The sequence below is a fragment of the Peromyscus leucopus genome, chromosome X (genome assembly GCF_004664715.2).
Source record: "Peromyscus leucopus breed LL Stock chromosome X, UCI_PerLeu_2.1, whole genome shotgun sequence".
NCBI lineage: Eukaryota > Metazoa > Chordata > Mammalia > Rodentia > Cricetidae > Peromyscus > Peromyscus leucopus.
In genome coordinates this window covers 79,814,371-79,839,919 of record NC_051083.1, presented here as the reverse complement: position 1 = coordinate 79,839,919, position 25,549 = coordinate 79,814,371, and the positions used below count along the sequence as shown (strand labels likewise).

General features: G+C 36.4%; 1 pseudogene; it reads right to left on the bottom strand.

Moving 5' to 3' along the window:
• Window positions 1-2,628: 2,628 nt before the first annotated feature.
• LOC114686053 lies at window positions 2,629-4,618 on the bottom strand (annotated as a pseudogene).
• Between the last annotated feature and the right edge of the window lie 20,931 nt (window positions 4,619-25,549).

Sequence of the window (25,549 nt, the reverse complement as noted above, 5' to 3'; positions counted from 1 at the left end):
AAGGTCTTATTAATAAAAACAAACCCAGAGGCAGGTATTGGGGTGAACACTAAAGGATCAGAGAAACAGAAAAAGACACAGCTAACCTTACCTTGCCAACTTCTCAGCCGATCCTGTTTCTTCAAACTGGAAGCCTCTGAGTCCTCATCCAGATGGGTCTCAGCTGTACTGCTGCTAAAAGCCTAAAAGCTTAACAAGCCCAGTTCCTGGTCTTTACACCTTATATACCTTTCTGCTTCCTGACATCACTTCCTGGAATTAAAGGCATGTGTCTTTCCCAAGCAAAGACATGAGATCTCAAGTGCTGGGATTAAAGGTGTGTGTCACCATGCCTGGTTGTTTCCAGTGTAGTTTTGAACTCATAGAGCTGATCATCCTCATCCAGATAGATCTCTGCCTCCAGAATGCTATGATTAAAAGTGTCTGTGCCACCATTTTCTGACCTCTATTTCTAGCTAGTGAATGTTCTGTTCTCTGATCCCAGATAAGTTTATTAGGGTGTACAATATATTGGAGAATAAAGTATCACCACATCTTCTAACTTAAAATTAAAATTAAACACAAGCAAAACATATGAAACAATCATTTTCAAGATACTGGATATCAAGAAACAATAACATATAATAATCATTGAGAGACAGATAGCATGGTAATCCCAACAAATGCTTTGATGAGTTTTTCCAGCATAATGCAAGGAAGGTTGCCCCACATATAGCTTGCCCAACTTTATGAGTTGAATTGATAAAATTTATATGTAATTCTAGAAGGAACAAATATAGAGATAATTTCTACTAAAGTGTCTAAATTCTATGAAATAAGAGCTTATACAGACAAAACACAAAACTTGGAACATGCATATAAGAAATAATCCAGTCTTGAGGAAGAACTTCTATCTACCTAAAGGCACAATTCTGAATGCTAACATATACCAAGAATGACTCTTCTTCTATATATTTAGATTGAAAAAAATAAAACCTCAAATTTTGGAGTTATTGAGCATCTGGAAAGTATTTCCATAATAGTGAAAGAATACTAAGCAAAACTGACCTGAAATTTTAAAAACAACATATAAAATAATCAAAATATTTACAATAGTGATGCACACTTTACATATATTAATACATAAAATATATTTTTATAAATATGGTGAACTTAATGATATTAAATATTCTCACAAAATTATCATGTAAAGAATCAAGACTTTGTTTACTATAATGAGGAGAAAATGTCAATTGAACCTGTGCCAGAACTAACACAGGTTTAACACTTAACAGTCAAAAGTATTAAAAATAGTTACTGTAACTATATTTTATATATTTGGATTGGTAAAAACACAGAAGACGTAAAAGACTCAAACCAATTTCCTAAACATAGATGTTATAATGTTTTATATGAAATATATATGTATATATTAAGATATAATGTTATTAATAGCATATTTAATGTTTTGGAAAATATATTAAGGAACTTGAAATCTGTGCTGATTAGTTGTTTGCTTGGTTTTGTTTATCAACATAACAAAGCTAGAGTCATCTGAGAAGAAGGAACCTCAACTGAAAAGAAGCTGTCAACAGATTGTCTCTAAGTAAGTCTTTGAAGGCATTTTCTTGACTAATGATTGATGTGGAAGGGCCAAGCCTACTCTGAACAGTGCTACCCTTCGTCAGGTGGTCTTGGGATATATAAGAAAGCTGAGGGGGCCATAAAAGCAAGCTGTTAATCAGTGTTTTTCCATGGTCTCTGCTTCAGTTCCTGTCTCCAGGTTCCTGTCCTACCATACTTCCATGATGGACTTGATCAAAATATGTAAGCCAAATAAACCAGTTCCTCTTCAAGTTGCTTTTGGTCATGGTGATTTATTAAAGCAAAAGAAGGTAAACTAAAGGCATATCATAAAATCTATTAAAAATAAAATAAGAAAAATTAAGGAGCAAGAATAAAATCAGTGTGTTGTAGAACAACTTCAGGCGAGAAAAATAATAGTTGAAGGTTTTCCAAATCACATGAAAACCAATTAAGAAATACATCATCTCAATGAAATGCAAGCATAAGAAATAGTAGTAAAATTACATCACAGTCAAACTATTCACATTAGGGATAAAGAGAAAAATGCTTAAATTATTCAAATATGAAAAAGACACTTATGGATAGAAGGATCAAAAATGAGGACAAGAGTAGAAATTCTGTTGAACACAAATGAAAAATAGTGAAGAAATTATTTAAGTCCTGAAAGAAAACAAGAAGTAAAACTAGAACTCCATACCTCATAAAATATTTATTAAAAAACTAGAATGCTATACCTCACAAAAGTATTTTTAAAAAGTAAGGGAAATGCAAATATTTTCTGACAACAAAGGAAGATAAAGAATGTCTGTTCAGGTAGGCAGAAAATGATATCAGAGGGAAAGTGAACTCAATATAAAGAAATGCAGACAACAATTGGCTACGTGACTTTTTTTAACCATTTAATTTGTTTTAATGTTTCTTCACAAATGGTGAAAATACTAAAGTACAGACAAGGAATAATCATAATGTTGTGGCTAACATTATAAATATGGAATTATAAATTTAAAACATTTTCTGTTTTAAAAAATAAATCTGGTTGTCAATGCTGCTCTGCGGGTCTCTCTAGTAGGGCCGGTCTCTACGTTCCTCAGGGTGCTTGCCTTTATCTATTTTCCCAGGCCCTCCACATCCGCGTCTTCCTCCTCACATCTGTTCCATCAGTGGTCAAGGAGGCCCCCCAGGACCACCTTGTCTTCATCCACCAAAGCCACCATGGTCCATGCCACGACCACCTCGGAAGCCATCCTCTGTCTCCATCTCGGCCACCTCTGAACATTCCTCCAGGACCGCCACGGTCCTTAAGTCCATTCTTCATCCCCCCATACCACCAGGGCCGCCTCGGCCATGATCACCACCCGGAGGTGGGAAGGGTGGCAGGAGGAAGCCCTCGGGCTTAGGGGCCTTACATTGGTTGCATTCTGTTCTCCAGGCGAAGTTCTGGTTTCCACAGCCCGGATTGGGACACTGCCAGTCTCCAGCTCTGTGCTGGACATTTCCTCCTCCAGAGGGGTTCCCTCGGGAGCCCCGGAGTCCCCTTGGGTGGAAGCCTCCTCTGTCTCCTCCACAGCCTCCCATTCAACCCATGGGTCCTCCAGGACCTCCTGGGCCACCAGGACCTCCAGGAATTGGTGGTGGCATTCTTCTGCCTTCACGAGGTAGCATGCCACCCCGCATGCTGTTCATTGGAGGCTTCTTTCAGGCAAGAGAAACTTTAAGTTTTCTTCCTTGAAAATCTTTTCCATCAAACCACTCCACGGCAGCCTTGGCAGTGGTGAGTCTTCATAGGACACTGTGGCATTCCTTTAGGCTTTCCTGTCTCCTTATGCAGGTAGATGTGGATCATGGGTTGCCCAGTTCTCTTGTTCATCTTGACAACCCCACACTGCTTAAAGAAGTCTGCCAGGTCATCCAGAGTCACATTGTCGTTTAAACTTTGCACATAAATTGCACTGTTGTCAGAGTCTTCATCGGGATCTATAGGAAGGCATCGGGGTCTATAGGAAGGCCTAGATCAAGATCTGGTCCTTCACCCATGGGTCCACCAGGCTTATTGAAGCCACCTTGCTCTCCAGCACTGCCCATTCCATCATGTCCTCCTCCTCGCCCACCTCTGCTCATGCCTCCACGATCAAGTCCTCCTCTTCCCCTGCCCGGTTATTAGAGCCACTCATGCTACGATTCTCTCCTGGTCCATAAAATCCTCCAGACTCCTGCCCATAAACACCTATGCTACTGGGGTGGTCCTGTCGGAATGAACTCTGCTGCCCGTAGCTGCTGCTCTGTTGGCTATATAGACTTGGAGCCTGGCTGTAGGATCCAGTCTGAGGGGGGTAACTAGTAGGAAGCTGCTGCCCATAACTGCTTTGTTGACCGTAGCTACTCAGCTGTCCAGAGCTGCGCGACTGTCCATAGGTGTTCTGCTTAGAGTAACTGCTCTGATCGTAACTAGTAGGCTGTGAGGAGGAGTAGCTGGTAGGAGGACAGGATGGAGGTGCGGTGACTGGCTGCACGGAATAGCTCCCAGGTATCTGGGGATAACTGTAGTTACTCTGTTCATATCCTAGGCTGGGCTGGTTATAACCCCCTGTGCTAGATTGAGGTTGTCTAGTCTCAGCAGGTTTGTGGTCTTGTAGGTGCAATGACTGCTGGCTGCTGGCCATAGGCTGGGTAGGTAGGCAAGCTGGGTGCCATATGCAGACTGAGCTGCATAAGAGGCCTGGGTTGTGGTGACTGTAGCAGCAGTGGTGTCATAAGCACCAGTGCCATATCCTTGGACAGGCTGGCTGTATGCCTGGGGGGGCGGGGATGCAGTTGGAGTGGTATAACCAGTGGGAGGCTGTCCATAAGAAGTCGCATATGCAGTCTGCCCATAGGTGGCAGTGATCTGAGCCTGGTTATAGCTGACATCAATAGGCTGTCCATAGGTTCCATAGCTTTGTTGCCCATATGCCTGGGTGGTCTGTGCATATCCTTGAGTTGACTGGGCAGTGTAAGCACTGTAGCCCTGCTGGGCTGCAGCTTAGCTGTAGGTACTGTAATCCATGGATGCCATTTTCTCTCCTTCCTCCTCGTTCTCTCAAAGTCTGTCTTGGCTGCGTGACTTTTTAACGTAAACTTTCTTTACAAATCTCAGATTGTCCTTGACATCAAACATTTATTCTTATTTTCTCTGATGAGCTCTTCAGGTAAGAAACAATCGAAAGTAAATCTTTGGTGCTGTTGAGATGGCACTGGCACAGGGGTTAAGAGCAAAATTTGGTGCTCTTGAGGAGGACCTGTTTCAGTTCTCAGCACGCACATGGTAGTTCACAACAATCTATAATGTCAGTTCTGAGGTAACTGACTCCCTATTCTGACTTCTGCAGGAACTGAACTCATGCACTTACATGCAAATAAAACACTTATACACATAAAATAAAGAAAAGTACTATTTTTAAAAGTTTAGAATGACAGTTAATAAATGAATAACTACAGGTTGAAACTATCAACAAATTCAACTTTAGTTCCCCATTAAAAAGTGGAAAAACTCCCAGAAAAAAATTAAAATATTTTTTGATAATTTTATGTAAGAGTATTATATTTCAGTATTTTTATTGAAAATAATTTTTCATACAATATATTCTGATCATGGTTTCCACTTCCCTCTTTCCTTCCAGATTGTTTTCTACCCATCCAACTCCATACCTTCTTGCTCTCCCTCTTTAGAAAGCAGACAATTAACAACAAAAAAGCCCACTAAGAAACCAGAATTCAAAGCAAATGCATGAAACACACACACACACACACACACACACACACACGCACACGCACACGCACACACACACACGCAGACGCACACACATGCACACACACAACACAAACACATATACTCCATAACAAACATAAAATCAGAACCCATAGTATACAGGCAAAAGAGCAGTAAGGATAAAATTGCTGAAGTAAAAAGATATGAAACAAACAAAAAAACTAAAACAAAACAACAACAAAAAGCCTCCAAAGATGCCATTGAGTTCATTTTGTGTTGATCATCAATGGGTGGGTGTGGAAGCTGCACTTATGTGTGGTTTGTATACTCAGTGAGACTCCCTTGGAGAAAATTAATTTTTCCTCTGCAAGTAGTTGTCAATTGGAGATAGCTTCTCGATCATGTCCACTTCCCCATCTCCAGACTGGGATCCTAACTGTCTTGAACTTGTGAGGGGCATTTTTTTTACTGCCATGGGCTCTGTGAGTTCATAATGCACACCAGTCCTGTTGTGTTTGGAAGACAGATTTTTTGGTGCTATTCATGCCCTCTTGCTCTATTTTCATCATTTCTAATATAATGAACTACTGAGAACTTACGACTTTAAAGTTTAATCATTACACAACTAAAATTGGGGTCAAGGGAAGTTAGAGAATCACTGATATTAAAGCAATGAAAAAGTTAAAATGTCAATTAACCACTCTTTAATAAAGGGCCCGATAAACTTAAATCCGAGGCAGCTTCTAGATTAATCTGTCATTTTACATGTAGTGAAGAGTATAGAAGACCACATTTTGAAAAATCCTATCAAGAAGAGAAGTTTTATTGGCTAGTTTTAGGACAATGTCTCAAGCTAGAGTCATCACGGAAGAGGTAGCCTTAACTGAGACAATGCTTCCATAAGAAATGGCTATAAGGAATTTTTTCAAATAGTGGTCCACAGAGGAGAGCCCAGCAGGTGGTGCCATCCTTGGGCTGGTGGTCCTGGGTTCTATAAGAAAGCAGTCAGAGAGCAAGCCAGTAAGCCACATCCCTCCATCATCTCTGCATCAGCTCCTACCTTCACCTTCTTTCCCTGGGTGAGTTCCAGCTCTCACTGCTTTTGGTGATTAACTGTGATATGGAACTGTGAGTGAAACAAATCCTTTCCTCCCCAAATTGCTTTGGTCATGGTGTTTCATCACAGCAATATTAACCCTAACTATATCAGATATGATCAGTAAAATCTAGGAAATGTATTTTTTTCTCATTTGTTATTTTTTGTGTTTTTAGAAAACTATAAGAAAAAATAATTTAAATGAACAAAGTAAATAGGTTTAAGAGATGTATAAAATGAGCCGGGCGGTGGTGGCGCACGCCTTTAATCCCAGCACTCGGGAGGCAGAGGCAAGCAGATCTCTGTGAGTTCGAGGCCAGCCTGGGCTATCAAGTGAGTTCCAGGAAAGGCACAAAGCTACACAGAGAAACCCTGTCTTGAATAACCAAAAAAAAAAAAAAAAAAAAGAAAAAAAAGAGATGTATAAAATGAATTCAATATTAGAATAGAGTAATTTGGATATAGATTTCAATAAGCAATTGAAAAAAGGCTATCTAAGGAAATATGAATGTAAATCATAGATTTAATATGAATTAATTTATTAATTTTATTTTTGAATTTATTCATTTTATTCTTTTACCATTTAGTACATCTATAAATAAATGTATTATATTCTTTGATCAAATTTCCTCAGATTATTCTCCTTTATTACCTTCATGTCCCACCAAATCACATCTTTCCAGGTGCTTAATACTACTCCCGTGCCTTTTTATTTTTATTTTATTTTATTTTTTGGACTCAAGGTATTCATTGAGGCCGCTTGCAAGGTTCTGGATGGGAGCTGTTTGAGGGGGAGAAATGTACCAGTGGATACACCAATGAGAAATATGATTCCCACTCCTTCTGCAACGTTCAACTTTAGCTCTTCCGAGAAGGTTAGGGCCTTATGATACTTTCCCTCTTCCATGGTGGAGTGCTGATGAGTTCAATCTTATGGCAGTATTATGCAAACTGCTGTGACTTCATGGGTTCATCGGCCATGCCATGTCTAGCAGATAACATTTTATAGCATTATCTGGATAAATTGGTATGATAATTAGGATTTTCTTTGAAATAATCCAAAATAATCCAAATAATCCAAAAAAATGAAGCAGAATTATTTCTTGATTAATAATGGCTACTTAGTTGCCAGGGAGTTCATTATATTATATTATCTGCTTTTGCATGTCTTCAATATTTCCAATGATTAAAAACATGTTTCCACTTTTAAGTTTCATCACTAGATCATAGGCTTCTGAGAGCAGTGAAGATAAGAAATGAGCAGCAGGAAGCTTGGTATTCACATAGAAAATAAACTTTTATATGAACAGAGAGAGAGGAGAGAAAGAGGGACAGACAGAGACAGAGTGAGAGACACAGAGAGAGAGGGGAAGAGGAGAGATTAATTCAAGCACAGTGGCCTCAAAAGGTGTTTAGATTAGTTTTAAACTCTTACTTGGTGGATAATTTTAAAAAGATTAGATGATAATACATTTAGAGTTTAATGATAAATGCAGGATTGCCTACCTGCTTCTAAAAGTCCATTAAGATACTTCTAAGGTTCAGAAACTATAATTTAAATGGCATTATTTGATATAGGATAGCTATTATAAGAACAAATGGCAAATCTATAATGTTTTATAGATTTGAAAATTGGGTTATTTTTAACTGAATGCATGCCTTATTTTTACTTATTTTTCCTCTTTTGTTTTAATTAATCACCCTTTCTGGATATTTTAATACACTCCTGTTATTTAGACTATTATATTAAAACTGAAATAAGTAGGAACATATTTATTAAATCTTAGCCAATTTACCAGATTCACCACTTTCCGAAGTTGTCCCTATCTAGTTTCTTTGATCCCTGTTTATATTTGATGGACATACAAAGCCAGGCAACAACCAAAGCCAGTAAATGACTGTCAGTGTCTGTGGTATGGTATATTAGAATTGATTTAAAACCTGGATGTATTAATCTCAACCTGAGCAGCAAGCAGTATTTGGCCTATGAAGTTAAGGAAAGAAGTGTTCTACAGCAGATGAGGGCAGTATATACCAAGCCTAACTTACATCTGGCCAAGATTCCAAATAAGCAGAGGAAAAATGAAAATTCACTTGGGTCTCACAGTGTGAAACATTCAGATATTTCAAACTCTCTGCAATTTTCACTTTGCAGGAGGATATTAGGTTTACTCAGCTATAACAATATGATTCTATAGATAAATCCATGAGTCTATGATTTCATGCAATTTGTTTAGCTGTCATGACATGTATCTAAGTGACAGTTTTTATCACTAGAAATGGCTTGTGCCCATGATTATCTTTTGAAAGCAATAGAGCTTAGCAGGGTTTTACAAAGAAGTAAATGGTATCTTTTTGAAAAAAAAAAAAAAAGTAGACTCAGAACATGGATTAGGAGAAAGAACAATGAAACGGCAGTTCAGACTCTTTGAATTTCACTATAATTCGACTATTTGTTAGCTATGTGATCAAGGGCAAGTTACTTCACCTCTTAACCCCTGTTAACACATTGCTAAGACAATCTACTTAGGTTAGATTACTTCTACAATATTTTCAGTTCTAATTCATTCATTGAGTATATAATTATTAAATACTCATTGAAGAGGCACAACATAATAGCTAAGTTCATGCTTCTGAAATTATACTCCTTAGCTTTTAAGTCATGTTTTTACTTACTGTATTTGTGTGCAAATAAACTACATATTTTAACTTCTCAATGCTTCATGGACCTCATTTAAATATTTTTATTTGTATTGAAAATAGATTGTTTTCTCATACAATACATCCCAAATACAGTTTCTTCTCTCTCCACTCATCCCAGCCCCCCTCTCTCACTCAGCTCCACTCTCCCTCAGTTTCCTCTTCAAAGAAAAGCAGGCCTCCAAGAGAGGACAGCCAAACAGAACAAAACAAGATACAGTAAGACAAGGCAAAAACCCCCTTATCAAGGCTGGACAAGGCAATCCAATGGGACAAAAAAAAGTCTCAAGAGCAGGCAAAATTGTCACAGCCAGAAGGGTAGGGAAAGAGTCTAAATGGAGGTTTCCATTGATTCCCTCCACTAGGAGATCAGGGAACTCCACAGAAGACAGGGAAGAAATACTGTAGGAGTAAGAGGAGATGGGTCACCAGGAGAACATGGCTCACTGAGTCAACTAAGCCGGGCTCTCATGGGCTCATAGACACTTGAAGCAGCAAGCACATATCCTGCATGGAACTACATCAGGTCCTCTGTGTATACATTATGGGTGTTAGCTTGATATTTTTGTGGGACTCCTAACAATAGGAACAGGTATTTCTCTGACTCTTTTGCCTGAAGCACGAATCTTAAATGATCTTATTAATAAAAACAAACCCAGAACCAGGTATTGGGGTGAATGCTGAAAGATCAGAGAGACAGAACCAGCCACAGCCACCACACCTTGCTGATTCCTCAACTGATCCTGTTACCTCAGAATGGAGGCCTCTCAGTCCTTATCCAAATGGATCTCAGCTAAACTGCTTCTCGAAAGCCTGAAGCTTAACCAGCTCTAGTTCCTGGTTTTCACGCCTTATATACTTTTCTGCTTTCTGCCATCACTTTCTGGGATTAAAGGTGTGAGTCACCATGCCTGGCTGTTTCCAGTGTGGCTTTGAACTCACAGAGATCTGCATGGATCTCTACCTCCAGAATGCTAGGATTAAAGGTGTGTATGCCACCATTTTCTGGCCTCTGTATCTAGTGGCTGTTCTGTTCTCTGACCCCAGATAAGTTTAAAGGATGCACGATATTTTGGGGGGAACACAATATCACCACATTTGTCTGCTCAGGGTTCTCATTTATAAGGAAAGCTAATAATAGTACATAGCTCAGACACTTTTCTGAATCAAAAGAAGTACTGCATTTAATGAATGAGTTTGGAAAATTACCTGATGTTCAATACTTTTTAACTAATATTATTATAAACTAAGCAATAGAGACACAATAAAGACTATGGTTGTTTGAATGAGAGTGGCATAGGTTCATGTGTGAGTATTTAGTCTCCAGCTGATGAAACTCTTTGGAAAGGATTAGGAGGTGTGGCCTTATTAGAGGATATATGTCACTATGGGTGGGATTTCAGGATTCAAAAGATTTGTGCAATTTCCAGTGTTCTCTCTTGCTCTCCCCTGCTTACGGATCAAGAATCAAGATATGAGCAATCAGCTGTTCCCATGTTCATGGATTTGAATTCTCTGAAATGGTAAGGCCAATTAATTTTTTTCTTTTGTAAGTTCTCTTGGTCATGGTATGTTGTCACAGCAATATAAAAGTAACTATGACCTACTTTGGTTCCAGTAGTAATAGATTGTTGTGATAGGCCAGGTAATACTGTTTTTAGGGGGAATGTGGAAGACTTTGGGACTTGGAATAACAGAGTGTTTCAACATTGTAAGCAGAGGTTAAAAGGTCACCCTATCAGGAGTTTGGAAGATAATAGTGCTGGAGAGCTATGTGGACTGTGGAGTCCTAGCTAAAGAGTTTTCAGAAGAGAACAGTGTTAAGACTGAATGATTATGGTTTTTTTTTTAAATGTTCTACTAGGTGTGTTTTAGATTATGATATGGCCATGAGCTTATGGAGGGTAGGGAATGGATTATGGTGATTTTGATGACAATTGGATCCTTATTCTCTAATCTTTAAATACTTTGAGGTTTCAAAAGACTCGTGCCATTCTCAGTGTGTTCCCTGTCTCTCTCCCTCTTGTTTGGGATCAAAATGTGAGTTCACAACTAGTTATGCTGCCATGCATTTGTTATTTCATCAAGTACTCTGATCCTCTGAAACTGTAAGCCTAATTAAACACTTTCTCCTAAAGACGCTTTAGTTATGGTGTTTTCTCATAGTATTAGATAAGTTTCTAGGACAGACACTAAGAATGAGGAAACCGTTCTGGTCAGGGAGCATACAAAGAAGAACAGAAAAGAAATGGCATGGTGAATAAAATTATAATAGAAGGAGTATCTCTGGATAAAACAGAAAAATAAGCTAGGTTTGGGAAGGGGTGCAATATAAATTGTGAAGAATATTCAAGCCAAAAGAAGAAAGATACATTCATCCTACTTAAGGGGGAGTGGATTGATAAGATTCAGGCACAAGCTTAGTTTATCAATTATATCGAATAAAACACAGTATATCAATGAAACACAATCCATACAGCAACCATCATATGTGAATTCTGATCATAGCCTTTTGCTTATCAAACCAAACCATGAAAGAGAAGAAAGGTAAACAACTAAATTGAAAAAATATATATCCATGACATATGTAATCTATCATGGAACTTGTTAAATTATATAGGGAAAAACATACATCCTATTTTTTTAAAAGATGAGTAGAAGACTTGAAGACAGACCAAACAGAGAGGCAGTATGAATGGTTCGTAAACACACAAAGAACCCACAATTTCACCAGTCACTAGAGTAATATAAATTAAAAACATAATGCAGTATAGTCACATGGCCAAGAGAATGGCTAGCATGAAAAAGCAAAACCAAGGGTTCACAGTGCCACAGAGAAATCAAAACTTTGTATACTGCTTTTAGAAGCAAAAGTTTATACAGACACTTTAGCAGTATCTCTAAAAGCTGAGCACAATCACACTCTATGCTCCTGCTGTGGTCTTTCTTAGGCCACACTTGACAGAAATGTACACATATATTCTGCAAAGAGCATCTACCATAATCTTCATAGTAATACTCTATGAAATGCATTACTATATGAAATAGCTAAAAAAAATTTGTATTTTATTATCTTTCACCAATAAAACAAATAAATCAACCACAATATATTGAAATTGCAAAGTAGTATGTAGTAATGACAATGAGTTATCTACAAAAATCCCAGAAAATATAGATTCTTATACAAGTATACATGAGAAAAATTCAAGCATGCATGTATATTATGGAAATCCATTTTTAAAAATCTAACAATAATATACGGTATTAGAATTAAGGTTGGAAGTTACACTGAAGGAGTGAGTAGTGAGTGCAAGAGAGTATACATGTATGGCTACCAGGTTGCTTCTAATATTCTCTAATCCAATGTGCATGCTTTTAAAGTAACCTCAGAATCATACTTGAGCCTTCTATTTTAAACTGGAGAGGTGACAGTGGTGATGTTTCTTAACTGGAGACAGAGTTGATGTTCTTCTTACAGATCTTTCACAATAGAAGAGATGATCACAAGTTTAAGAATTTCATGAATTTGTATTTCTCTCTACTTCATGAATCTAGGAGGGTTATGTTTTCTTTATTTTTTTAATATTTTTATTTTATAATTAATTTCACATATCAGCCACGGATTCCCCCGTCCTCCCTCCTCCCACCCCCCAGCCCTTCCCCCCAGTCCACCCCCCCATTCCCACCTCCTCCAAGGCAAAGTCTCCCCTGGGAAGTGAGCCCAGCCTGGTAGACTCAATTAAGGCAGGTCCATTCTCCTCCCTACACCAAGGCTGAGCAAAGAGTCCCAGCATAGGCCCCAGGCTCCAAAAAGCCAGGCCATGCACCAAGGACAGGTCCTGGCTCCACTGCCTGGGGACCTCCCAAACAGTTCAAGCTAATCAACTGTCTCACTTATCCAGAGGGCCTGATCCAGTTCCAAGGGGGCTCCTCAGCCATTGGTTCACAGTTCATGTGTTTTTATTTGCTTGGCTATTTGTCCCTGCGCTTTTTCCAATCATGGTCTCAATATCTCCCTAGGGGATAGGAAGAATCAGAGTGCTAGAGAGGTCCCCAGAAATCCACAAAGATACCTCCACTGTAGACTACTGGCAATGGTCTAGAGAGTGCCTGAGCTTACCTGCTCTGGTGATCAGATGGGTGATGTTTTCAAATCCAGAAATATAATTAAAAAGCAATAAAATGTGGAGAGACCATGTGTGTAATTTGCAATAACAAATCTAATACAGCAACGTAGCAGGTGCTATATCAAGTGTTGTAAATAATAAGTTAGTTATTTTCGTTATGAATAAAATTGTATGTTTTATATATTTATTCACTAGAGTCAATCATGCAAGCAATAATATTAGTGACATATCCTTTTTATTACCTTATATTTATAATCATTCAAATATGTGTAAGTAATTGATTTCCCACCACTCTTCTTGTGATCAGCTGTCATGACACACTGTGTATTCGACACACCCCAGCACATCCTAAGCTACCTGGGTCAGCATACCCAGTCTATGGGGATAACAGGAATCTTCTCATTTTTTATAGGATAAAAGAATCAAGACATATCTCTTATACTTAAGTTTAAGGCGATATTGTCTCTTAAAGAAGCAATTTTTGGTCATACATTTTCAACCAATTTAAGATCCAAATGTAGTATACTGAGTTGCTACAAGTTACCATGTCATAATCCCTAGAGCCCTTGAATGTTACCTTATAGTTAATGAGCTTTTGCAGATATGTTAAATATTTTAACATGACAAGATTATTTTGAATTATCAAAATGGTTCCTTAATCCAATCACATGTCCTTCATACAAGACAAGCAGAGAAAGAACATAAAATCACAGGTTATAAATCTATATGAAGACAGTCCAATATAAAGTAATGCAGCCACACACATGAATGAAATCCTGCAGGATGCTGACAGCTAGTAGGAAATGGAAGAGTTAAGAAAGGACCACTTTCCTTAGAGTATACAGAGCATGTATTGTTTATTAGTTCACTTTTAATTAAACATTCCAATCTGGTAAAAGACTTTAATATTCAGGAAATAAAAATAATGCACGTCTCAAAAAGTTCCTGAAACTTGCAAGATTCACAAGTTCCCTCCCAAAGTTATATAAGCAATAATAACTGCTAGAAACAAAAAGACTCTCCATTCAATCAAGATTCCTGAAAATCATACAGGGTGTTTCAGGGATACAGCTTTCATGAGTTTTCACACAAGCTAAAGGCAGTTAGCTTTAGGATCATGTGATGGATTAAATCACCCATACTTCTCAAAGTAATTCCTTACCCCATATTCTTGTAAATAAGTTCAATAAACTCATTGTTTCACCAAGCTAGGCTTTAGAGGAATCATCATTTTGATCAGTTGCTAGTTCCCTGTCTGGAGTTGCTAGGTATTTTTCATCTTTTTGCAGGAAAAGTTACATAGTAAGTGTAACTTTGCCAGTATAACACACTGAATTTAGCTCTGTAAAATTTATTTCACACTTTTCATCTCCCAAACAGTGAGAGACTAAAGTTCTTTGGATCTAACTGTATAATTCATGCTGATTTGTTGTAGTAGTCACCAAAGACTAGTATACCACTCATAGCCCAAAATAGGAAAATATACCATGTTATAAGTATGTGTGCATGTGAATGAGATAGATGGAAATAGACTCAGCATGAGCATATGGTTTACCTTTATTTTCTACCCTCTATGAAAGCTATCAGCAATTGTCTCGTGATAATGGGTTTGTAAACAACACCAACTTCTATGAAACCCAATGCCTAAAGCAATACTTTATATAAACCAAATGTTTTTGGAGAAATGAATGATCAAGATGTTATTTTTTCTGATATTTGAAGGTACATTGATTGCTAATCTCTAATGTTAGAATTATATCCTGACACATGCAGTTTAAACATTTTTTTTAAATTAAACTTCATTTTTGTCAACATTTAGGATGCAGACTAGAACACTGGAAACTATTGGGAATTTTTCAAAAATACAGCTTTATAGAGTTCACCTTGAATCTTCTGAGTCTGAATCATTTAAGAAAGTCTCCTAATTATTCCTAGGCACATTAGATTTGAGAAGCATTAATATATGAAGAAATTATTTGATGGTATTAAGGACTTAATGATAACACTTTAGTATTAATGATGACATTGGGCTGAGTCCTTCTAAACATAACATATAGAAATATTTATGGATAAAATTAATGTATTGAATTTTCTTCAAGGAATTGTAATAGTAATAATGGGAAGATAAGAACATGCAAAGAACAATTTTACCCATCAAGTAATAATTTATTGAGGATGTATAATATGCACATGGAGGTTAATTATATTATTCCCTCTATTGGGAATATAGATATGGTTTTCTAAAAGTTCAAATAAAGTAAATTATTTCTACTGTATGTCTCATATATGTTCATTAGTACACATTCCTGACCTTACATATTTTTTCTTCTGCTACAGCCACGACTTTTCGGGAACAGAGAATTTGGAAGTGAGATGTGTAAAACCGACCTAAAAGAAAGTGTTCATACAGGTTTCCTGAGAATTATGTGGCCTTCCTGGTCTTAGGAATAGTCTTTCCAATGCTTATACAGGCCCTCTGAACAGACTTTCCAAATACTTTAGGCACTCAGAATGCTTGACTAGAGAATGCAGAGCTCTAACTGCACAATCATCATAGGATTGACAGAATGGATAGATGTCTAAACGGGATTTTCTAGTATCCCTTTAAGGAACAGTGAGAGTGAAATCAAAGTATGTCAAACAGTAACAAGAGATTCATTATTGTAGCATTTCCTTAACATTATTATAGGGAACTATTTTATTGATAGATGTGGTACATTAGCTGCTTTGCAGGCAGGATTCCAAAAATGTGTGTTCCAGGTTATTTACTTCCATTTCTATGCTGAGGCTTTGCAGCAGTGGTTACTATTCTTCTCTCTGAAAGTCTGCTTCTGTCGCTACTGCAGGAAAGCTGCAGTAGTAGTTTCTCCAGCAGTGATTGGTAGTTGGGAACACTGGTATTCTATCCTGAAACAGCACACTAATCCCTCTTTTACTAGGCAGCAATGTGCTCATCATTGCTGAGGCTTTGGTTCATCTTTCAGTTATGATTCAAAACTTCACTGAATTATAATAAGCTTGCCCACAGAAAACCACCAGGAGATTTGATTCTTCTCCTTACCCCATCTTCCTTAATCCTTTATATAGGAATATTGAGGAAGCATAATTATGACAGTGCTTTCAAAATTGTGCTGAGGGTTTTCTGCCTGCTCAGAAGTCCCTATTATTTATAACTTATCAGGTCACATCTAGATTGGAAGCCTAAAAGAATAATAATAATAAAAGATAAATTGGTTACAGCAATAAGATTCAGATAGAATTTGCATCCTTTTAGCTGCTTTGGGAGTTTAGAAGTAGACGTGTGGCGCGAGCAAGATATGGGTTTTTTCAAAAATAATATAATTATACCATATATTACAAAATTCAATTATCCTCATTTTGAGATCAATTTAATGATACCAACTTTGTAGTTCTTCAAATGTTAAATCCCCTTCTCTCTAAAAGGCACTATAGATACTAATCTTTGAACTCAGCATATGAGAACTTCAGATTTTAACTCCATCTTTCTTATTTTAGTCTTTAGCTAAAGACAGAGATCAGTTATTGTGGAAGGAGACCTTTGGATCCAAAGACTGATGTTAGGCACATCTTTTAGAATATGAAGCTTTCAGGTTGAAATAAAATGAAATATTGTTGCCAAAAGCTTTGTATTATCTGTTGCTGCATAAAGTCTATCCATAGAATCTAATGGATTCTTACTGTAATTTCAACTCCTATTTCCAAAACCCCAGAGCATTCCAATTCCCACAAAAAGATGCTAAGTTCAGACTAAGTGTCCAACATATAGATAAAGAAAATATGGAGTGTATAAGCACAATGGAATGTTTTAAATCCATATTAAAAAACAAAGGCATCTGCAGGAAAATCTAACTGCAGATAAATAAGCATATTAAGTGACTTAAGTCAATCTCAGAATGACAAATGTTTCTTTTCATGTGTTTGTTAGTTTTTATATAGATACATAATATCACTCATTTATATAAAATCTAAAGTAGGTGTACTCAATCAGGATGGTATTTTCTAGTTCAATCCATTTGCCAGCAAACCTCATGATGTCATTGTTTTTCTCTGCTGAGTAGTACTCCATTGTATATATGTACTACATTTTCTTTATCCACCCTTCAGTTGAGGGGCATCTAGGTATGACTGAGCATTTCTTTCTTATATGTCCAAGAGTGGTATCATTGGGTCTTGAGGTAAATTGATTCCCAATGTTCTGAGAAACTGCCATACTGATTTCCAAAGTGGCTGTACAAGTTTGTGTTCCCACCAACAGTATTGGAGTGTTCAGCTTGCACCACATCTTCTCCAATAAAACACCATTAGCAAAGACACTGAGGGATACAGTTAATAAACAGGACCTCTTGAAATTGAGGAACTTCTGTAAGGCAAAGGTTATGGCAAATAAGAAAAAACGACAGCCTGCAGAATGGGAAAAAATATCTTCACCAACCCCACATTTGACAGAGGTCTGATCTTCAAAATATATAAAGAACTTAAGAAAGTAGACATCAGAATACAAAACAAACCAATTAAAAAATGGGCTACAGAGCTAAACAGAGAATTCTCAACAGAAGAATCTCAAATGGCCTAAAGACATTAAGGAATTGCTCAACATTCTTAGTCATCAAGGAAATGCAAATCAAAATGATTCTGAGATACAATCTTATACCTGTCAGAATGGATAAGATCAAAAACACTGATGACAGCTTTGGTGGAGATATGGCACAAACTTGATTTTTGAAGCAATAATATACAATGTTTTTTTTTGGGGGGGGGGTTTCGAGACAGGCTTTCTCTGTGTAGCTTTGCGCCTTTCCTGGAACTCACTTGGTAGACCAGGCTGGCTTCGAACTCACAGAGATCCACCTGCCTCTGCCTACCGAGTGCTGGGATTAAAGGCGTGCGCCACCACTGCCCGGCTTATACAATGGTTTTAATATTTATGACATAAATCATATTAGGAAATACTTAGTCAGGTTGGGGACAATTAAAGGATATGAATGAAAATTAAAAATCATATGCAATCATAGCACCCAGAGAGACACATATATACCATTTCATACAGCTTAGTCTGTTTTGTCAAATTTTAAGAGATATAGTAAATTCTGAATAGCTATAGAAAGAGATAACATTTTTGAAAATTAAGAAATACAATCATTTGTGGGTTATACCATTGTATATACAGAAAATGTAAGAACATCAATTAAAGACGGTCAGGCTTAACATGAGAGTTTAGCAAGTTGAATATATATATTTTTTATTTAAAAATAAGCAAGCAGAATATTTCTCCCTATGTGCATTTACAGAATTGTAGTGAGAGAATAATTCTATTCACAAAATATTAGGAAGGTGTAGGATTTATTTGAATAAACATCATAATTAATTGGCAGTGATTAATGGAAAGAAAACTCATGTTTCCAAGTAAGAATTACCAACTTTCTGTCAAATGTGTCCAAACAATTTCTGCCTAACTATTTCTGTCATGCTTTGCAGAGTTGCACTACCAATTTAAAATTTGTTGTTGGATTTTCCATAAAATGGAATAGTAATTGCTTCTCAATTTTCATTCTTTCTGTATTCAACATAAACTAACATTTATTGGGCACCTATGGCCTACAAAGCTTTACCTTAGGGAATTTATATAAATTATATACTTTAATTCTGACACCAACTATTTCAAATAAATACAGGAATCTAAGACTCTATTAAATAAGTAAAAACTATCTATAATGTTTACTTTTAATTTTTATATTGATTCAAATAAAACATGGCTAGATATTATTGAAACATAGTTTTGCGTATGTCTATGATAGACTATACAGAGATAAGTAGATTATGAAGTCTCTGAAGTAATCAACAGATGAATGATCATTGATATGTTCATAATATCATGACATTTTAGGGAAGTGGTTAAAAAAGGAGAGGTATAATGTGAGGAAGTATGTCCCTGGGAGCATACCTTTGAGACCTAGTTCTTGCCCTGAACTCTTACTCTATTCTCATTTTTTCCCATCCATTGTGATGTGAACAGATCTGCTGGAACACTCTTTGCCCATAAGGATAGATTGATACTTCTGTAACTGTGGTCAAAATAACTCTCTCAGGTATTTTGGACATGGTTAGGAAGAAATTAACTAATACAGTATTTAAAATCTCATCAGTTCCAAATTGTAGACAGAACATCCAATCTCAAGTCATAGAAAAAAGTCATGCTTTCTTCCCTTTCTTAGTCTTTTTAAATGTTAGATTTATGAGAATGGACATGCTAACTTGTGTCTCAGTTTCTTTAGAATGAAAAGAAGAGAATTATAGTACATATCTGCATTGAATAGGGATGTTTGCATTATTTGATCCATGTAATTGTTGTACATAATTAGTGTCCAATGCAAAATTAACATCAATATTATTATTAAAGTTATAATTTAACAAATGTGGGGAGAATTATTACCATTGGCTTACTTACAATATTTGTCACTGCTACAGCAGTGCTTTGATTCTTAATAGTACTTTTGAAAATAAATATAAACAAATTTTATTATGTATCAACTGAATTAGAGACATACACTGTACATAAAATATTGGCATGAAAAAGAAGTGGGGTAGAGATAATTTGCCTAACTTTGTAATTACAGTACATAGTAACATATGAATGTTACATGAAATAATCACCCTATTCACAGGACCATATTCTCATGTGTATGTTTCAAAATAGTACATGAACTAAGAATTTCTGTTTTCCACTTCAACTTAGTAACAATAATTTGTTCACACATTTGAAATATTTCAGTATCTATTGCCTAATGAAATGTTCATCTAAGTGCCTTAATTTCCCATGTGGGGAATTGAAATTACTTGTGAATTTTCCCCAAAATGAAGTGATATTTAATTAGTTTCATCATGTTTTCTTTGCTTTCTTCATGAACTAGCTTAGGAGAATATATCTTATGGGCATGAGAAAATTAGCTATGCATTTTAATTTTAATTAAGAATGTTTATGAATAAGATGGCAAAGGAAGAACTCATATAAATGCTTTAGTGCCAAAAATCATGAAAAACAACAAATAAATCTGTAATATGTTGTAAAAAGCATGAGTTCCACATACAGAATGAGAAATCCAATCACCTTGTGAAAAATTAAAGTGGTACTTAGGGAAGTCTTGAACATTCACTTTCCCTAAATCTGATTTCAATGCTCCCATTTGATCAGTATTAAATAACATCTCTTAGAGGAGTACCAAAATATAGTATTAATAGAATTGTTGTGCTCCTTTTCAATTCCATAAAGAGACTTACTTTTGAAAACCCTATCATTTAGGACTTTCTTTATAAGAAATGGCTTTGACTCTTTGGAAATCTCATCATTTACATAGTTGTAAATAGTTTTATTACCATCTGTGAAAGAAAAGATCATTATTCTATTTTATTTTTGTTTTTCATAATTAGTACCTGTTCAAAAGCATCTCCCACATTCCTGACTTAGGCTCCATATGAAGGGAGTTTGTGTATTCTAATGCGTCTGTTGAGATTTGAATAGGGCCTAGTAACAGTAAAATCTCAATCACTGAAATAATTTGTTCTTCTCAATATACTATGAATTTTTCACTCTCTAAAATATAATATTTCCCCAGTGCTTCTACTTAATCCCCATAATTACTCTATGACCTACCTACAATTCACTCTTTGAAAATGTTTGCCACCCTAGATTTTCCTTCATTAATTTTCACTATGTTTTTAATTTGGGAAGCTCTGAAAAAAATTCATATTGAAGTTTGTCTTCAGTGGAAATATTAACAGACAGGCAGTTCACAAATCATGATGAGGGTTCTGATTGCACTTACTATGCAAACTTTTGCCCAATAATTTAGAAGTTTGATAATCTAGAAAACCAGTAGCAAAACAATAGTTTTTTTTTTTTTTTTTTTTTTTTTTTTTTTTTTTTTTTTTTTTTTTTTTTTTACCTTTGGGTAATGCTTTGGGAAATCAATGAAAATATGACATAGCTTCTGTGGCTAGCATTGTGTCAGATAATTAAAATGTCTTCAACTTTCTGCCATTCTTTTCTATGTAAAGCATTGTCATTACTTAATTTAGAACTCTAAATATTCTGGTATTTAATAGGCATATGAAATAACTCAGTCATCTTTGTTACCTATTTTCAACTCAACAAACTGCCATGATCCACAGAAATATATATTTAATTCACAAGTAAATTTGAAGGAATGTAAATATATACTTACTTATTCCTTTGAAGCTATGAAAATATTGACATTAAGTACTGAACAAATAAAATAAAGCCTTGATTCCACTATCCTTCTGATTTACACAGCCATTTAGCCTTCAGAAATGCACTGTGGACCAAGCAAAGATTCAGCAAATTGTAATTTGACATTAAGCTGCTATACAACAACAAATCTGACACTCTCTTAGTCTTAGTTGCCTCTGTAAAATGGAAGTTTTCCTACCTGTTAACTAAGCCTTTCTCTCAAAGTATTTGATCAAAATCTCAAAAATAATATATGTGAAATTATTACTGTGTTTTATTGGTGAAAGATATTAACTATCTGGATATATCTGTTATAACTTGAAAGTAGAATACCTCCCAAGCTCGTGTATTGTTTCCTAGTGGGCAGTGCTGTTTTGAGACATTATGGGACCTTTAGGAGATATGGATTCCATGGAGAAAATAGGTCAGCAAGAGGAAAATTTATGGGTTAGAGTCCAGTCTGGTTCCAGCCTATGCCTTTTCTTCTCCCTATTTCCAGATACACTTAAATGTGAGCAAGTAGCATCATATTCCTGTCATTATTGACTGAGCCATTCTCTCCATGAACTATATCCTCTCAAATTGAAAGGCAAAAATAAACCCTTCTTGGTTTAGGTTGCTTTTTTTCAGGTATTTTATTACACTAATGAGAAATGCAACTAATATGCATGTCTTTCAAGCTGTAGGTTCATAATGGTTTCATTGCATACTATGATTCTTTGGCTCTCATCACTGGGTACCTTTCATTTTTTTCATTTGGTTTTTCGAGACATGGTTTCTCGGTGTAACAATCTTGGCTACTGGGGAACTTGTTTTGTAGACCAGACTGTCTTTGGACTCATAGAGATCTGCTTGCCTCTACCTCTGAAGTGCTGGGATTAAAGGCTTGTGCCACCACTACTCAGCACATCGTTCTTAAATTTTACATTTTCCAATGGAAGGCTTTTGAACTTTGATAACATAAACTCACCATATAAAACTGCTGGAGTCCAGCTCTGGATGAGGGCAGGGTCTGAAGATGGGTAGATGCAAGAGTGGCAACCAAGGAATCAGACACGAGATACTTCTTAGTTTGCAACGGAGGAATCAGACACGGGATAGATACTTTTTAGTTTCCTTTTAGGAGGAATAGACAGAGAGGGGGCATATGAAAGTTGTTCCCAGTCGGACAGGTCCCAGTAGAGGATGTAAGGAGTTGGAGGAGGAAGGAAGTGAGCCAGGCCACAGTAGTAGGGAGAACCTTGCAGCCTGACTGACTAGTAGCCAGAGTGTTGCTTTATTTATACAGAATTTAGTAAGCAGGGATATATTCATGATGTTCCAAAACATAGATATTATAATTTTTGTTTTGGGACACCTGTTTCACTTCCTTTTGGTCATCTTTTAGTCATCATTAATAAATTATGATGGTATAGAGTTATCAATTATGACAGAACAAAGTTATCATTTCCAATCATTTTCCCTCAAATTTTGACATCATTAATAAACAGAGTTATCATTCTTACTCATTAACCCCATAACCAAAATTTTAAGAATCTAGAGGCATATGACAGCCTATTCTCAGGCTGGTAGCTTTGGTTTTTTCAAGGACACTAGAACAAAACAAAATCTTCAAGCCATCCTGGGCATTTTGCCACATCCCAAGCAGTGTATTATTAACTCTTAGTGATCAGAGTGCCCAGGAAAAATCCTCAAGCCAAAGGTGCAGCTATTATTCAAATTCTGGCATAACACAATGTTTATATTTTCTATCTTTATAGAATTTGTCTATATGTGTAATCCTGGCATTTCTGTTGTTCCTTGGTCATAAAACATTATAGTTGCTCTGCATGAGCTAACTTTTTGAAGAAAAGGAGGTCCAGACACATCTTTCCACTCCATATTTTGCTCATCAATATGTCTCTATATAGGGCAGAGTTGTATGCCATGTAATTGTCTGAGTGTACAGTAGGAAAAGGTTTGTAATCTGAACTGTGGACAACTCCTCTAGCCCACCAAATCTTGTTGACCTTTTTAGGTTTACTTTGTTTTGATTATCTTGTTCCCGAGTAAGTACGGGAACAGATGTTTCAAGAATGTGTTATAGCCTCTTGAAGAGACCTCTGGCTTCTTTATGTGTCACAACCTCCAAGGTGTAAGGAAGACCTTCAAGTAGATAAAGATATCTCCCTAAAAGCAGGAGAATTAGTATGTTCAGGACTGTTCTAGGGAAGCTTAGAAGCAGCACTCCTGGGAGAAGGCATAATGATTCATAAGAAATTTCCCACCAATCCAATATCCTCAAATCCTACAAGTATTAAAAGTGCCCCAAGTATGCAATAGGTGGAGATGAAAACCAAAGGTGACATGGCAGGCATCATGTGGCTCAGCTCTGTTGGAACTTTGTCAAGCAGCTCTGCTGGCTTTATTACTTCTGCTATTCCCAACAGATATGGCTGTGCAGTAAAAATAATCAATTACCCTAGCAGTACCTCAAGTAATTAACAATGTATCATTCACTTTTCATTTTATCTGTAGAATTTTTAAAATTTGCAATGAGTATAGGTAATAATGGAGTTATATTAATATATAAAATATTGACAAACATAAAATATTTAGTGGTGAGTTAAGCAAAGTAAATTCCATTGTATCTTCTCTGTTATAAATTTTATATAACAATATTTCAGTGTGTGACATTTTATATTAGAAAATATATTTGTGGTGATTTAAATGAGAAATGTCTCCCAGAGGCTCATGTGATTGAAATATTGGTCTCTAGTTAGAGGTACTGTGATGCAGCCATGCTGGAAGAACTTCGTTGTTTCCGGCAAGATTTCAGAGTTTATTGCTTCCCCTTACTTACACTTCATTCTCTCCATTCTCTTCTTCCTGTTTTTTTAAAGATGTGATCTCTCAGCTTCCTCCTCCTCCCTCAGTGCCTCCTGCTTACTGCAAGCACTACACACACCACACACACCATGATGGACACATTCCTCTGTAACAGTAAGTCAGATAATTTTTCAATAAATTACTTTTGGTTAAGCTGTTTTGTCACAGCAACAGAAAAGTAACTAATACAGAAGTTGGTTTGTTCTCCTGGCTTTTGGGCTTGCTTTGGATCAGTATATCCAAATGCGCCCACACCACTCTCTTTTGAAATGAGAAAGTATATTCTGTGCCATTTTACGGAGTTTGTAATTTGTGTTTTGATTTTATAGGGGTTCACTATTAAGAGATTGCTTTAAGGCTCAGGAAAGATTCTGGGCTTTTCAAACAATGTTGAGACCAAGAAAGACAATGGGACATTTTAACGTTGTATACCAGACTTTTTCTTTTGGGCCACCAATCAGCTCCCAAATTATGACACAGAGACTTCTTACTAGTTGTAAATGCTTGGCCTAGATTAGGCTCATTTCTGGCTAGCTTTTTTTTAACTTAAATTAACCTGTTTCTCTTTATCTACATTTTGCCTTGGGGCTTTTTACTTTTCTTTCTGTATATCTCACTTTCATTGCTTCTCTATGTCTGGCTTCTTGCCCCAGTTGTGTCCCTCATTCTCTCATTCTCCTTCAAGCCTATATTCCTACTTATTCTCTCTGCCTGCCAGCCCCATCTATCCTTTCTCTGCCCAGTTATTGGCCATTCAGCTCTTCATTATATCAATCTGGTGCCTTAGGCAGCTAAGGTAAAACATGTAATACATCTTTATATAATTAAACACACACCCTTACATCATTGAACAAATGCAGCATGAACAAAAGTAACATACCTTTACACAGTTAAAGTAATTCCTTGCAGCATAAGCAAATGTAACATATCTTTGCCCAGTTAAAACAATATTCCCTAAAGAAGTGGAACTACATATATTTTGCTTTATGATACTGTTATGAGTCTAAGGGACACAAGCAATGAAATGGGGTGATTTGAATGAGAAATGTCAAGCATAGACTTATCGATTTGAGTACTTGGTCCCCAGTTGGTGGCACTGTTTAAAAAGGTTTAAGAGGTGTAGCTTTGCTAGAGGAGGTATAGCTTTGGCAGTAGGCTTTGAGAATATATAGCTTGCTCTC